Genomic DNA, 17,967 nt, shown 5'->3' on the forward strand with positions numbered 1-17,967 from the left:
AAAAAAAAAAAAAAAAAAGCCAAGGCATTAGAAGCAAAACCACAAACAAAGATCTCATTAAACATGAAAGAAGATGAGGCAATAGAATTAGCTGAGAAGGAATTTAGAAGATACGTTTATAGAGCTTTATAAGAGCCCAAGGAAACCCCCAAACAGAAGCAAATAAAACACAGACAGTTCCCTGGAAGAAATCAGGAAAATCATTCAAGAAAAAAATAACAAGATTAATGCACAATCAAAACTCATTAAAAGACAGCAGTTAGAAATACAGAAGATGAATACCCAAATTACAGAATTACACAATACAGTAGAAGCACAAAAGAGTAGGATAGAACTAGCTGAAGAACACATTTCCCAACTAGAAGACAAGTCCCTGGACACTAGCCTGTATGAAGAAAAATCAGAACAAAGATCTAAGTGCAATGAAGGGAATCTAAGAGTTATATGGGGTGGCATGAAAAGAAACAACATACACCTCATTGGAATTCCAGAAGAAGAAGGGGGGAAAAAAACACCAAGAAAATTGTGGAAGAGCTGCTAACAGAAAACTTCCCCCATATCATGAAGGAAGAAAAGGTATTTGTCCAAGAAGCTCATAGAACCCCATACAGGATAGATCCCAAGAGAAAAACACTGAGGCATATTACAATCAAACTCTCCAAAACGAAAGACAAGGAAAAAATTTTGCGAACTGCCAAAGACAAAAGATGGGAGCTCTGGTAGCATAGTGGCTAAGGCACTTGACTGCTAACCAGAAGGCTGGCGGTTCAAACCCACCATCCACTCCTTGGAAGGAAGATGGGGCAATCTACTTCCACAGTGATACTGCCTCAGAAACCCAAGGAGGGGTCGCTATGAGTCAGGTCCAACTCGATGGCACACAACAACAAACAACAACAAAGTCAAAAGAAATATTACTTATACCGATCAAACAGGCTGAGCTCTGATTACTCAGCAGAAACCATGCAAGCAAGAAGGCAATGGGATGGCATATATAAAACACAGAGGAAAAGAACTACCAACCAAGAATCCTATATCCAGCCAAATTATTTATCAAATATGAGGGCAAAATCAAGGCATTCTCAGACAAACAGAAATTAAGGGATTTTGTGAAAACCAGACCAGCCCTACAAGAAAGTCTTAAGGAAGTCCTTCCAATAGAGAACCCACAAAAAGATAAACAAAATCAAGATATGTGACATCAACACTAAAACCAAATCAGAAATAGAAATTCAAAAGAAGACCATAAAACATCATACACTAAAAATCAGGAAAACCAATATGCACATGACAACAGCAACTAACCTATTAGAGGGAATAAAACTTCTAGGTACAAACTTCCAAATGGAGAGGAAAACAGGACAATGTCTTCATAGAATGCACTGTTCTAAAAATGTAGGGACAGGAATTCACACCAAGGTAATCACAGAGAAAATCAACAATCCCCCTATGCAAATCCAGAAGGAAGGATTGAATAAGCACAAAACCAACAATAAAGAAGAAAAGAGAGGAAGCATTAGACAAAAAATTGAACTCAGCACAGAAAAGTATGTGGACCAAGAAAACACCAACAACATGACAAAAAGACACAATAGCATGACAGCAATCAATTTGCATCTATCACTAATTACACTAATTACACTCAATATGAATGGACTACATGCACCTGTCAAGAGAAAGAGAGTGGCAGACTGGATAAGAAAAGAAGACCCATTGATTTGCTGCCTATAAGAGACCCACCTTAGACACAAAGATAAAAACAAATTAAGAGTTAAGAGGTGGAAAAAAATATACAAGGCAACAACAATCAAGAAAGAGCAGGAGTGGCAATATTAATTTCTGATAAAATAGACATTAAGGTGAAAAACATCGTAAGAGACAAAGAAGGACATTACATGATGCTGAAAGGATCAATTGCAAAAGAAGACGTTACAATAATAAATACTTATGCACCCAATGAAAGTGCTCCAAAATATGTGAAGCAAATATTAATTGAACTAAAAGGGACAATAGAAAAGTCCACAATAGTAGTAGGAGACTTCAACACACCATTTTCAAAGAGGGACAGGTCAACTAGAAAAAAACTCAACAAAGATACAGAAGAGCTAAAAAGTACAATCAACCAACTTGACCTCATAGACATATACAGAGCATTCCTCCCAACAAAAGCACAATTCACGTTCTTCTCCAGTGCACATGGATCCTTCTCCAGAATAGGTCATATGTTAGGACATAAAACAAGCCTCAAACATTCAAAAGCATTGAAATACTACAAAACATCTTCTTGGACCACAATGCTATAAAATTAGAAATTAATGATAGGAAGATCAAGGAAAAAAAAATCAAACATGTGGAAGCTGAACAAGTCACTGCTGAAAAACAACTGGGTAATAGAACAAATAAAAACTGAATTAAAAAAAAAATTCCTAGAAACAAATGAGAATGAAGATACATCATACCAAAACCTATGGGACACAGCAAAAGCAGTGATCAGAGGTCAGTTTATAGCAATAAGTACACACATCAAAAAAGACAAAAGAAACAAAATCAACACTATAACTCATGAACTTCAGCAAATAGAAATAGAACAACAAAAGAATCCTACAGTATCTAGAACTAAGGAAATAATAAAGATCAGAGCAGAACTAAATGAAACAGAAAATTTAAAAAAAATGGAGAAAATCAACAGAACAAAAAACTGGTTCTTCAAAAAGATAGAATACTTGAACAGACCTATAATAAAAGAAGAAATTGAGCTGGTGATAAAATAAAATAAAAAACTTCCCGCAAAGGAAAGTTCAGCCCTGATGGCTTCACTGGAGAATTTTACCAAATATTCAGAGAAGAGTTGACACCTATACTAATCAAGCTATTCCAGAACACAGAAAAAGATGGAATATTCCCAAACTCATTTCATGACGCAAGCATAACACTAATACCAAAACCAGGGAAAGACACAACTAAAAAGGAAAACTATAGACCAATATCTTTCATGAACATAGATGCAAAAGTCTTTAACAAATTAACCAACAGCATCCAACAACATATCAAAAAATTAATATACCTGGACCAAGTGGGATTCATACCAGGGTTGCAAGGGTGGTTCAACATCAGAAAGACAATCAATGTAATCTACCACATAATCAAAACAAAAGAAAAGAACCATATGATTATGTCAATTGATGCAGAAAAAGAATTTGATAAAATCCAACACCTGTTCCTGTTCAGAACTCTCAGCAAAATACAGATAGAAGGCAAATTCCTCAACATAATAAAAGGCATCTATGCAAAGCAAGCGGCCAACATCATTATTAATTGAGAAAGACTCAAGGTATTCCCCTTACAAACAGGAACCAGTCAGGAATGCCCTCTATCATCACTTCTATTTAACATTGTATTGGAAGTCCTGGCCAGGGCAATAAGGCAAGAAAGAGAAATAAAAGACATATAAATTGGCAAAGAGGAAGTAAAACTATCTCTATCTGTGGATGATATGATCCTGTAGATACAAAAACCCAAGGGACTCAATAAAAATAACTACTGGAACTAATACAGAGATTCAGCAAAGTGGCAGGATACAAGGTCAACATACAAAAGCCAGTTGAATTCCTCCACACCAACAAAGAGTCCTCTGATAAAGAAATAAAGGAAACAATACCATTTATGATAGCTATAGCACATAAAACAAGTCTAAATAAATTCAAAACCATTGAAATACTACAAAGCATCTTCTCAGACCGCAATGCTATAAAATTAGAAATTAATGATAGGAAGATCAAGGAAAAAAAAATCAAACATGTGGAAGCTGAACAAGTCACTATTCAAAAGCTAGTGTGTAATAGAACAAATGAAAACTGAAATAAAAAATTCCTAGAAACAAATGAGAATGAAGATACATTATAAATGTATGAGGATACATACTAAAGAGATAAATGAAGATACATAATAAAAAGATAAAATATCTAGGAATAAACCTTACCAGAGACACAAAAGACCTATACAAAGAAAGTTATAAAATACTACTAAAAGAGACAACAAGGGCACTACATAAATGGGAGAACCTAGTTTGTTCATGGATAGGTAGACTGAATATAGTGAAAATGTCAATACTGCCTAAAGCAATCTACACATTTAACACAATCCTGATCCAGATACCAACAAAATTTTATAAGGACTTGGAAAAACTGATTACTAACTTCATATGGAAAGGAAAGAGACCTCAGATAAGCAGAGCACTTCTGAAGAAGAAGAACGAAGTGGGAGATCTCACACTCCCAGATCTTAAGAACTACTATAAAACCACAGTAGTCAAAACAGCATGGTGTTAGTACAATGATAGACAGATAGACCAATGGAACAGAATTGAAAGTCCAGATATAGACCCATCCATCTATGGACAACTGATCTTTGACAAACGTCTACAACCCATTAAATGGGGAGGAGACAGCCTGTTTAACAAATGGTGCTGACAAAACTGGATATCCACCTGTAGGAAAATGAAACAAGACCCATGCCTCACCCTATACACAAAAACAAACTCAAGCTGAATCAAAGACTTAAATGTAAAACCCAAAACTATAAAATTCATCAAAGATAAAATAGGGGCAAATCTAGAAGCCCTAATTTATGGCATAAATAGACTGCCAACCATAACCCAGAATGCACAGGAGGTAGAAAAGAAGCTACATGACTGAGACCTTTAAAAAACTAAATTATTATACACATCGAACGACTTCCTCAAAAGGGTAAAAAGAGAACCTATGGATTGGGAGAAAATATTTGCCTATGATATATCTGATAAAGGACTTATCTCCAAAATCTATAGAAAACTTCAACACCTCAACACGAAAAAGACAAATAACCCAAATCACAAATGGGTAAAAGACTTGAACAGACACTTCACTAAAGATAATATACTGGCAGCCAACAAACACATGAAAAATTGCCCACAATCATTAGTCGTTAGAGAGAGGCAAGTCAAAACTATGATGAGATATCATCTCACCCCAGCAATAATAGCAAAGTTCAACAGGACAGAAAATAACAAATGCCTGCGAAGTTGTGGAGAGATTGGGATTCTTGTACACTGCTGGTAGGATTGTAAAATGGTATAAACATTGGTATGGCATTTCCTTAAAAAACTGAAAATAGAAATACCGTTTATTTAACCCAGCAATTCCATTACTAGGAGTATATTCTAAAGAGGTAAGAGACAGTGCACGAACAGACATATGTACTCCTATATTCATTGCAGCACAATTCACTATAGCAAAGAGATGGAAACAACCTGAATGCCCATGAATGGATGAGTGGATAACACAATGGAATACTATGCTACATTAAAGAACAATGAGAGATACACAAATCATATCACAATATGGATGAGCCTGGAGGACGTTATGCTGAGTGAAATAAGTCAATCGCAGAAGGACAAAAACTGTATGAGCCCGCTGTTATAAAAAGACAAAGAAAGGTTTGCTTGCCAAAGGGGACTCACTTTGTAGATTAACTGGGTGGGGAGGAAAGGGAAAGGATTAATTCCAGGCAAGTTGGGGCCCACATGCTGATGTGGGTAAGGAGAAGGATATATGGAAAGAGTCTGCGATCACCATGATAACCTTAGGAAAAGGAAAGACACTGAATTGTGCACATAGGAGACAGATGACAGATGCTAATCCCAACCAGTGTGCACACAATACTGCATTACCGTTAACACCAAACACCAGGCTACAGATAAACACACGAACACCTGAGAAGATCAGATGTGGGTCAGTGAACTGGAGTATACTCTAGACCAAGGATAGATTCAGCAGAGGCTAATCTCGTACAGATACCAGTGATACAAAATACCTGCAGTCCTTACAGAAACAATGGAAGACAGACACAGAGCAATCCCTCATAGATACTCAGACACTATAGGAGAGAGATCCAATGGATCTAAAGTCTCGGGACCATAGTACTGGGGGACACCAGACTCAATTGGTACAACAAAATACATAACAGCATTGCTCCACATCCTACATTGGTGAGTAGGGACTGGGGTCTTAAAAACTGCCAAGTGGCCATCTAAGATGCAGCTAATGGTCTCCTATTGTTGGAAATGAAGAAGAGTGAAAAAAACAAAACAAAACAAACAAACAAAAACAAGGGCATTTGGAAGCAATCAGCCCTAGGACATGATGGCCCTCAAGACCAGAAGAGCTAGATGGTGCCCGGCTACCAATGCCAACCACTGAGGAGAGGATCAAATCTGGAGATCCTGTACAGAGCAGGAGGAAAAATGTGGAATATAATTCAAAAACTTAATAATGACCAGAATTATTGGTCAGATGGGGTCTGGTGAGACCCCCAATACTATGGCCCTGGGACACATTCTGGGCCTGGAATAAAACTCTCCCAGGGGTTAGCTCTCAGCCCAATAGTTAACAAGATGTAATGCAGACCACTCAACCCAGGGTGACACATTCACATACACTATAGAAATACATCCCTTAGAGCAATTAACCATGGGGAACCAGAGGGGCAACATTTGCATGGAACAAATGCAGGACACACAGGAGTGAATAACTATGAGAGGAATAGAGGGAAGGTTACTGGGCAGGGAGGGGAGGAGATTGGGTTAGGGCTGGGCATGGTAAATGGGGAGTGAAACTAAATGTACACATAACGTTGAATGTAAAACAAACCCTTAAAATAAAATAAGTAAAAAAAAAAAAAAAAAAAGGAATATCATTGCTGATGTCAAATTGATCATGGCTGAAAGCAAAGAATACCAGAAAGACGTTTATCTGTATTTTCTTCATTATGCAAAGTTATTTGACTGTGTGGATCATAATAAATTATGGATGACATTCTAAAGAATGGGAATTCCAGAACACTAATTGTGCTCGTGAGGAACTTGTGCATAGAAAAGGAAGCAGTAATGTGAACAGAATAAGGGGATATAGCATGGTTTAAAATCAGGAAGGATGTGTCAGGGTTGCATCCTTTCACCATACTTACTCAGTCTATATGCTGAGGAAAATAATCTAAGAAGCTGGACTATATAAAGAAGAACATGGCATCAAGATTGCAGGAACTCAGTAGTAACCTGAAATATGCAGACAACACAAGCTTGCTTGCTGAAAGTGAAGAAGATTTGAAGCACTTACTGATCAAAGACTACAGCCTTCAGCATGGATTACACCTCAATATAAAGAAAACAAAAATGCTCACAGTTGGTCCAATAAGCAACATCATGATAAATGGAGGAAAGATTGACATTTCATTTGATTTGGATTTGCAATCAATGCTCAAAGAAGCAACAGTCAAGAAATCAGATGATGTATTTCATTGGGCACATCTGCTGCAAAAGACCTCTTTAAAATGTATAAGAGAAAGGATGTCCTTTTGGAGACTAAGGTGTGCTTGACCCAAGCCATGGTATTTTCAATAGCCTTATATGCTTCTGAGAGCTGGCCAATGAATAAAGAAGACTGCAGAAGAACTGACACATTTGAATTGTGATAGTGGTGAAGAATATTCAATATACCATGGACTGCTGGAAGAATGAACAAATCTGTCTTGGAGTAAGTACAGCCTGAATGCTCTTAAGAAATGCGAATAGCCAGATATTGTCTCTCTTTGGTCATGTTGTCAAAAAGGACAAGTTTCTGGAGAAAGATATCATGCTGGGTAAAATAGAGGGTCAGTGATAAAGGGTAAGATCCTTAATGAGATAGATTGACACAGTGTTTGTGACACAGTGCATGTCAATGATTGTGAAGATGATACAGGAGTGGGCAATGTTTTGTTCTGTTGTAAATAGGGTCTCTATGAGTTGGAATTGACTTGATGATATCTAACAACCACAACAACAAAAACTCTAGCACTTCAGCCACAAAATTCAGACTTTTAACTTAACTTTCAAAACACTGTGGAGGGACATAGACTTCTGTGTCAACTTAGATAGTTCTGTTTTTGTTGTTAAGTGTTATCAAGTTGGTTTTGACACATAGTGACCTTTGTATAATAGAACAAAATATTACCTGGTTATCTTCAGTGCTGGGTAACATTGTGGGGATGGGGTGAGTAAGATAATCAGCTCACAGTTGTCTCATGCATACATTCTTTATTTTGGTTCCTTTGAATTCATAGCCTTTATGTGTCCTTTCATTTGAATGGATTGAGATTACAATCCGCCTAATCTTTAGCTGCTAAAGCAGGAAGCATCAGAAGAAGATAGAAGGAATATTCAGAGTCACTGTCCCAAAAAGACCTGTCGATCTTCATCCGTTTCAGGAGGTGGCTTATGGTCAAGAACTGATGGTACTGAAAGAAGTTGAAGTTGCACTGAAGGAATTGGTGAAGAACAAGGTTCTAGGAATTGATGGAATACCTATTGAGATATTTCAACAAACAGATGCCCTACTGGAGGCACTCACTCAGCTATGCCAAGAGATTTGGAAGAGAGCTATCTGGCCAAATGAATGGAAGAGATCCACATTTGTACCCATTCCAAAGAAAGGTGATCCAACAGAATGTGGAAATTATTGAACAATATCATTAATACTGCACACAACTAAAATCTTCCTGAAGATAATTCAAAAACAGTTGCAGCGGTATATTGACAGAGAAATTTCAGAAATGTAAGCTGGATTCAGAAGAGGATATGGAATGGGAGACATCATTGCTGATGTCAGATGGATCTTGGCTCAAAGCGAAGAATACTAGAAAGATGTTTACTTGTGTTTTATTGACTATGCAAAAGCATTTGATTGTGTGGATCATAACAAATTATGGGTAACACTGAGGAATTATAATTCCAGAACACTTAATTGTACTCACGAGGAACCTGTACATAGACCAGGAAGCTGTCATTTGAACAGAACAAGGGGACAGTGCATGGTTTAAAATCAAGAAAGGAGTGAGTGCTTCAGGGTTGTATCCTTTCACCATACTTATTCAATCCATATGCTGACCAAATAATATATGAAGAAGAACATGGCATCAAGATTGGAGGAAGAATCATCAACAACCTGCAATATACTGATGACATAACTTTGCTTGCTGAAAGTGAGGATGATTTGAAGCACTTATTGACGAAGATTGAAGAATACAGTCTGCAGTATGGATTACATCAATATAAAAACAACAAAAATCCTCACAAATGGACCTGTAAACAGCATCATGATAAATAGAGAAAAGATTGAAGTTGTCATATCACTTTGTTCTACAATTGACACCAGTGAAAGCAGAAGTCAGGACATTAGAGGACATACAGCACTGGGCAAATCGGCTGCAAAAGAACTCTTTCAAGTGCTGAAGAGCAAAGATGTCCCCTTGAGGACTAAGGTGTGCCTGACACAAGCGTTGGCATTTTCAATTGCCTCATATGCATGTGAGAGCTGGACAATGAAGAAGGAAGACTGAAGAAGAATTGACACTTTTGAGTTGTGGTGTTGGCTAAGAATGCTGAAAGTACCATGGACTTCTAAAAGAACTAACAAATCTGTCCTGGAGGAAGTGTAGCCGGAATGCTCCTTGGAAGTGAGAAAGACCAGACTTCATCTCACCTACTTTGGTCATGTTGTCAGAAGGGACCATTCCCTGGAGAAGGATGTCATGCTTGGTAAGGTGGAGCATTGATGAAAGAGGTGAAGGCCCTCAATGAGATGGATTGCCACAGTGGCTGCAGCGATGGGCTCAAGCATAGCAGGGATCGCGGAGCTAGTGTGGAACTGGGCAGTGTTTTGTTTTGCTGTGCATAAGGTTACTATGAGCTGGAGACAACTTGATGGCACCTAACAACAATTCTTTAGCCGAGGAGCCCTTGGGGTACAGTGGTTAAGCACTAGGCTGCTAACTGTAATATGACACTTCAAACCCACCAGGATCTCTGCAGGGGAAAGATGTGACAATTTGTTTCTATAGAGCTTTATAGCCTTGGAGACTCTGTGGAGTACTTCTTCTCTGTCCTACAAGATCCCTATGTGTTGAAATAAACTTGACAGTAGTGGGTTTGGTGTTTTGGTTTAGTCTGGAGTCATGAGACATTGGTACTTCAGTGGTCTCATTCTCCCCTCCCATGTAGGAGACCTAGGTTTGATTCTCAGGTAATGCACCTCATGAACAGCCACTAACTGTCTGTCAGTGGAGGTTTGTGTGCTGCTATGATGTGAATGCATTTTAGGGGACTTTTCAGACTAAGACAGACTAGGAAGGAAGGCCTAGTTATTTACTCACAAAAATCAGCCAGTGAAAATCCTATGGATCATGGCAACCTAATTCCCAATCAATCATGGGGATTGTACAGCACATGGCAATGATTATTTCCATACCACAGGAGTCACCATGAGCCATGCAAACTGCACGGCAATACACAACTATCTGAAGCCTATTCTTCAGCTTCCGTCAGGGAAGATTCCATCTTGGATTGAATAGAGCCTTTTCATCCTCAAGGAGAATTGACTACTGTTTTTGTGTCTTTAAGTCTATAGAAAAGACAACAACATGTCCCAAGTAACATGGTTATTTCCACATTGAGAGATCTATTAGGAAGCATAATGTGGGAGTTGATTGTGTGTCACCTTAGCTGGGCTGTGGTTCTAACTGTCTTAGCTGCTGGATGTAGTTATTCCCCATGATGAGATTGTAATCACCTCCATGGTAGAATCTGCTGTGAGACATTAATCAATAGAAAAGGAGTTGCCTTTGGGGTAAGACCTGCTTCCAGTATATGAGGAGAAGCTTTGGGAAAGGTCTCTAGCTTTTGGCACATCTGGATCCATCATTTGGCCGAGGCTTCATCTCAGTAGCCTGCCGTGTTATCTGCCAATCTTGGGATTATTCCTGGCCTTGAACCAATGGTCTGCTGTGTTGCCTGTTGATCTTGGGATTGTGCCATTCTATTTGTCAACCTTGGATTCATCAGCTTCAGCAGCCAGCAGCTGCCTGAGTTGAGAGACACCTCCAGCTCCAGTGGGCCTGGAGCATGAGGTAGAACTGAGAGTAAAGGTCAAAGGACCCTTCACCCAGCCCCTAGACCTGGCCCTCTGAATTTGAACTTCTAGCCGCCTAAACTGTTAGAGGATAAATTCCTGATTGTTAAGCCATCCACTTCTGGTGTTTCTGTTATAGCAGCATTAGAGAACCAAGATACATACATGTATTTGAACAACGTAATGAAGACTGGAGCATTTCTAATCAATTGATCCTTATTAAGGTTTGTGGGACTATGACTGAAGTTCACCATTCTATTCTTTAGAAATATCTAGACCAGTGGTACAATGGGTGGAATTATGCTGGTTACAAAAAAACCAGCTAGGGGCTTTGCAAAATAGAAATTCTTGGTCTTTATTCAAAGAGATTCTGATTCAGCAAATATGGACTAAGACTCAGGAATATGTATTTATAGAAAGCTTCTCCAGGGCTTCCCATCTGAAGTCAAACTTGGGAACCAAAATTTTCTGGAACTCTTTAAGTCTCATTAAAGTGAAAACTCATGTCCTGAAGATAGGTGGATCACTTGGGAGATGTTCTAATGCTTCCTAACCATTATAAGCTTTAGGCTTTCTTCTGCTGTGAGAATCACACTGTGTCTCAAATTATATTTTGTAATTAACTTCTAGTTTTATTGCATGCTATTAAAAACAAGGTAAGTATGATTACTACTTTGAGAAATGTGCTGAAATTTTCTTTGTGATCTAGTACCTAATCTCATTTTATAAATGTACCTTTGGCATTTGATGTCTCAAAATTTGATCCAAAGCTATAAAAAAAAGTGTAATAGAGATTATTCTCCAGAGACTTGTCCCTCTTGATAACATGTCCAAAGTACTTGAGAAGAAGTCTTCCATACTTCCTTCTAAGTTGCATTCTGGCTATACTTCTTTCAAGAAAAAGAAGAAGACCCTCAATAAAATGGATTGCAAAGAATCCATTTCAAAGTCACATTCTTGCAAAGTGACTGCAAGAATGGGCTAAAACATAGAAACAATTGTGAGCCTAGCACAGGACTGGGCATTGTTTTGTTCTGTTGCACATGAGGGTTGCATGAGTTGCATGAGTTGGAACCAAATCAAAGGCACCTAACAACAGCAACAAAGAGGTTATTCAAATCCTTTAATCTTTTTATTTTGAATATTTGTTTTGTTAAATATTGAGAAAAGTATTTTAAAATTTCAATGTCATTTCTGATTTGTTCTGATTTAATTTGTCCTTTTGTTAATGCTGTATGTATATCAATGCTGCCACTAAAATTTCAGCTTTTAATGTGTTAAGATTTTTAAAATTTTTGTTACAGATTTTATCTTTTCTCAATCTAAAATTGTGTGTCATTTTATATAGCTTTTCTTGAATTTGATTATATTTTATATTGATATTTCTACTTCCACCTTCTTTTACTATGTGTTTGACTTGCATATTTTCATTCACTCCTTATGTTTAAAAGTTTTATTATAATTTGTTTTAGGACTATTTCCTGTGTTAAGCACTCAGCTTTGGGGACAGATTGCCTGTTTTGAAATCCTGACCCTATTACTTAATTGCTTTGTGACCTTGGGCAAATTTCTCAACATCTATAAACCATGTAATGAGTTTAACCCAATCCCTGACAAATGATAAATACTGAGTAAATATTAACTATTATATGATAATGACAATAGTAGTTATAATAGTAGTAACATAAACAATTTAGTCTTATTTTTGTTATTTTATTATATTTCTTGCTATCTTTTTCATGGAATTTACTCTTCTTTTTCAATTGCTTTCTTTTTAATTTCCTATAGAGATTTAGAATCTATACATTCTTTTTATACTATTAAGTAACCACTTGCCACCTAATCAATTCTGATTCATGATAACCCCTTGCCACTCAAAATAGAACTGTGCTCCATAGTGTTTTTAATTTTTATGATCTTTTAGAAGTAGACCACAGGCACCTTTGGATGGATTTGAACTGCCAACCTTTTCATTAGTAGCTCAGTGCTTAACCTTTTGTGCCACCCTGAGATGTCTTCATACTATTACTGATGTACATATAGTTTTACATGTTTAAAATCTGATTTAACTTATGTTTTTATTTGTCAAAAATAAATATTAGATATTGATCTACTTTTTGAAATATTTTAAAAAAGTAATCTTTTGTCTCCTTTAATTTCCTGCCCAGGTTATAAGTTTTCTCTTTTTAATAAGCTAATGTATTTGATTTAAATGGTTGTTATTTTTTTATACCATACATATTGATAAAGAATTAGTTTGACATTTACTTTGTTTCATATCCTTATTAACATTTACTTGAACAATACTTATTGTAAATGCTCACATCTATTTTATTTTTTTATATTTTCCTTTCCAGGACTCTTGTTCTTTTATCAGTTTAAACTTTTTCTCAAGTAATGTTTTCTAGGTTGGATATTTTATTGGAAGATTTGTTTTCTTGAGTGTCCACACCTATATTTGATTTACATGACTCAGAGGATGAGATTTTGTACTTAGAGTTGATGCTGGAATGGATTAAGCCTTTTGGGGTGATGTGGTAGGATGAATGTGTTTTGCATGTGTGAAGACATGAATTCGGGAGACCAAAGTGTGAAAAGTTATGGATTTAATGGCATCCCCAAAAATGTATATTGAAGTTCTGGGTCCTGTACCTGTGGATCAGACCCTGTTTGGAAATATGATTTCCCTTTTGTTATCATAAAGAAGTCATACCAGTGTAGGTTGGGTCCTAACCCTAATCACTTCTGAGTTATAAAAAGAGCAGAAAGACACAGAGACACACACAAAGGACAAGTAGGTGCCAAAGAATGCCAAGGATCTTCTGGGGCTACTGACAAGGAAGGATGCTTCCCTAGAGTCAATGCCCTGGTTTGGATATCTAGTGTCCAAAACTGCGAGACAATACATTTCTGTTTACAAGTCAACTGCTTATGGTATTTCTTCTGTGGCAACACAAGGTAGCTCAAATAGAATTTGATTCTTACATTGCATATGAATAATGTTTTGGTTGCATTTAGAATTTCTGAGTTGTACTTCTTCCTTGTAAGATATAGAAGGAACTCAATTAACTTATGACATTTAATGTTTCAAAGAGCAAATCTGATGATAAACATATTCATATGTGTATTTGATTATTTTTATATTTATTTATTAAATGCATAAATAATATGCATACATGGGTAGGTACACATTATCTATGCGTCTAGCTCTCTATCATCTTTTCTGTGAACATACCAAGGCAATTGTGGAATATTTTTTTTAATCTTCAAGAGACAATAGTTCTACTAAGATATTATAAAAAAGGATCACTTTTCATAAATTTTCCCTACTATTTGATTAAATAGGCGCTCTGGTGGTGTAGTGCCTAAATCATTTGACTGCTAGCTGGAAGGCTGGTAGTTCAAACACATCAGCCACTCCTCAGAAAGAAGGTTGGGCAATCTACTTGCGTGGAAACACTGTCTCAGAAACCACAAGGAAGGGTTGCTATGAGTCGGATCTGACTAGATGGCAGTGAGTTTGGTTTTGTTTTTTCTGATGGTGTAGTGCCTAAGGCATTTGACTGCTAACTAGAAGGTTGGTGGTTCAAACCCACCAGCCACTCTTCAGAAGGAAGGTTGGGCAATCTACTTCCGTAGTGATACTGCCTTGGAACCCCAAGGAGGGTTCGCAATGAGTCTGATCTGACCAGATGGTATTGAGTTTGGTTTTCGGTATTTGATTAAATATTTTGAAAAAAAAAATTCCATTTTTTTTTCTAGTTTAAGAAAGTTTTCTATTAATTGTTTTTCTTCCATTAACTCTGTTTACCCCTTATAAAATCATTAGAGATTTTACATATATGCCCTCAATGTCACGTATCTTTTATTCACCATGTAAATTTATACATCTTTTCCCTGAGTTTGGGAAGGATTTCCTCTTGTTATCTTTTAATTCTCTTACTGAGTTTTATGTAGTATTTTATTTGTGGACCAAACAATTCATTGTGTTTTAAATTCATGAATCATATTTTTTACCTCCAATACAAAAATCCAAATATTAAAATTTTCCCTTTATATCAATGCCTGCTCTTCAGCTATAAATACAACATCCTCAAAAATCTTATTTTGAGTATTGATTTTTCTAAACTTTTCTCTTGTTTTCTTGCCTCCTCTAACTGGAGTGCTTTTGGTCCAATTCCTCAGAATAGCCAAATATTCTTTTTTTGAGCTGATAAAAATATTTCATATACCATTTTTTCTTCTTCAGTCCTCAATCCAGCACTGAGATTTGAGATGGATGTTCTCAGCGGGTGATGGGAATTCTGTTTAAACTGTTTATGACTCAACTATACAACTAAGAGAGAAGAGTGCTTTTGGCTTTGCTATTTTGTTGTTTGATTAGAAGTCCATGCGCTTGTAAGAAGTAAGTAAGGAGGGAGTTTTGGCCACTAGCAGACTTGACAGAAAATTTCTCCCATGTGTTGGATATTTTTATTTCTTTTGGTGGCCATAGCAGAATGAATTTAGCTGTGGGCAAGAGCCCTGTATTCTGCACACCATGTCAGCACAGTGTAAGCAGGAATGCCATGGCCTGAAGGCAGTTCTGAATGAACACTACTATCCAGTGCATACCATATCCTAAAACACACGGCAGGATCAAAGTTTCTTCCCTTTTGCCCTTAATTTTGCCATTGCCTTAATAATACATGTGCCTTCCTGCAATGGCATTTAGATTCTTTTAGTTTTTCAGTACTATGAATAAATGTAAAAGTCTATGTTCATCTAAAAGAGCCTGGTGGCCAGTGCTTAAATGCTCTGCTGCTAATCAAAAGTCAGTTTGAACCCACCAGCTGTTTCATGGGAGAAAGATGAAGCAGTCTCCTTGTAAAGATTACAGCCTTGATAATAAACCTCAACATAAAGAAAACAAAACAAAACAAAAAATCCTCACAAGTGGACCAATAAGCAGCATCATGATAAATGGAGAAAAGATTGTGAAGTTGTCAAAGATTTCATATTACTTGATTCCACAATCCACACCAATGGAAGCAGCAGTCAAGAAATCAGATGATGTATTGCACTGGGCAAATTTGCTGCAAAACACCTCTTTAAAATGCTGAAGAGCAAAGATATTTCTTTGAAGACCGTTGTGCTCCCAACCTAAGTCATGGCATTTTCAATTTCCTCATATGCATGTGAAAGCTGAACAATGAATAAGGAAGACCAAAGAAGAGTTGATCCTTTTGTGTTGTGGTATTGGTGAAGAATATTGAAAATATCATGGACTGCCAGATGAACAAACAAATCTAATCTGGAAGAAAGTGCAGCTGAAATGCTCCTTGGAGGCTAGAATGGCCAGACTTCATCTCACCTACTTTGGTGGTGCTGTCAGAAGGGACCATTCCCTAGAGAAGGATATCATGCTTGGTAAAGTGGAAGGTCAAGGAAGGAAAAGGGGAATGTCCTGAACAAGATGGATTGACACAGTGGCTGCAATGATGGGATCAGGTATAGGAAGGATTGTGAGGCTGGTATAGGATGGGGCAGTGCTTCGTTCTGCTGTTCATAGGGTCACTGTGAGTCAGAGCTGACTCAACGGCATCTAACAACAAGAACATAGCTTTGGAAACTCTATATTGCAGTTCTACTCTGACATATACAGGGTTGCTATGAGTCAGAATGGACTTGATGGTAATGGTTTTGGCTTCATTTGGATTATGTTCTTTAGGCAATACTTAACTACATATATATATATGTATATATATATATATATAAATTGTGCTAAGAATATACACTTCAAAACCTTCACCAATATAACAACTTCCACATTCACAATACAATGACATTGATTACATTTTTAAAATTTAAAATCTTTTGGGTTTATGATTTGTAAAATCTCTAATGGGTTTTTGTCTTTCTAGATTTTTTCTTGATTGTGATATCAGATTGTGATCTATATTCAAATACTTTTTTTTTTTTTTTTTGCTAAATTGTGATTTTTATTCTTAATGTTATTTCCTTATTGTTTTCTTCAGGATTATTTTATTCCTCTTTGAGTCTAAATTTCTAAGTTTAATAATTTGTTCATTTAATTTTATTCTCTCAGTTTGTTTTCATAATGAAAATGTTTAAGAGAATAAATTTGTCCCTGAGTAAGTTTTGGTCACAGCCTTGCTTTTTGAGTTAAAATGTTCTCATTTTTATTGTTTCCTCAATTTAATATACTGTAATAACAAGTTTTATTTCTCTTTAAACCACCAGTTATTTTAAGAAGTACACATAACTTTGCAATTGGGTGAGCATTTATTGTACTTTTGTTATTAACTGTGAGTTTTATTGCATTGTGCTGATACCATGTAGTCTTGCTGTTTCAGGATTTATTGACATTTTCATTGAGTTAATAACTCACCCATTTTGTAAATGTTTTATTAGTACTAGAAAAGTATATTTTCTAAAAGGCACTATATTAATGATATATCTGTTAAGTTAATCTTCTTAAATTCTATTATTTAATCCTTTATATTCCTAATTAACTTTAGTTATCTTATTGTCCACAATTTATAGATTTGTTAAAATCTCCTGCACATATTTTATTTCTTGCGTATCAATGCTTTGTTATTAACATATCATTTGCAATTCCACTTATTCATGATAGATTTGTCCCTCCATAGATAAAACATGTTATCCATGTCTATAAAATAGTTTTTTTTCATAAAAAATACTGTGTACTTTCTTTTGATGCATTTTCTTTCTGATATAGTTTGGTCCATTATTTTACTTCTAATTCTTCTGAATTATTTTGATTTTAGCATTCATTTTATATTCATCACAAAGTTGAATTTTGTCTTATGATCTCCTTTAAAGGAGCTCTGGTGGCGTAGTGCTTAAGGCATTTGACTGTTAATCAGAAGATTGGTGGTTCAAACTCAGCAGCCACTCCTTGGATCCTAGGAAGACTGGAAAATCTACTTCCCTAAAGACTTGCCACCTTGGAAACCCAAAGGGC

The sequence above is a fragment of the Orycteropus afer genome, unplaced genomic scaffold, assembly GCF_000298275.1.
Source record: "Orycteropus afer afer isolate SDZICR_OR568_19922 unplaced genomic scaffold, OryAfe1.0 scaffold00065, whole genome shotgun sequence".
Taxonomy (NCBI): Eukaryota; Metazoa; Chordata; class Mammalia; order Tubulidentata; family Orycteropodidae; genus Orycteropus; species Orycteropus afer.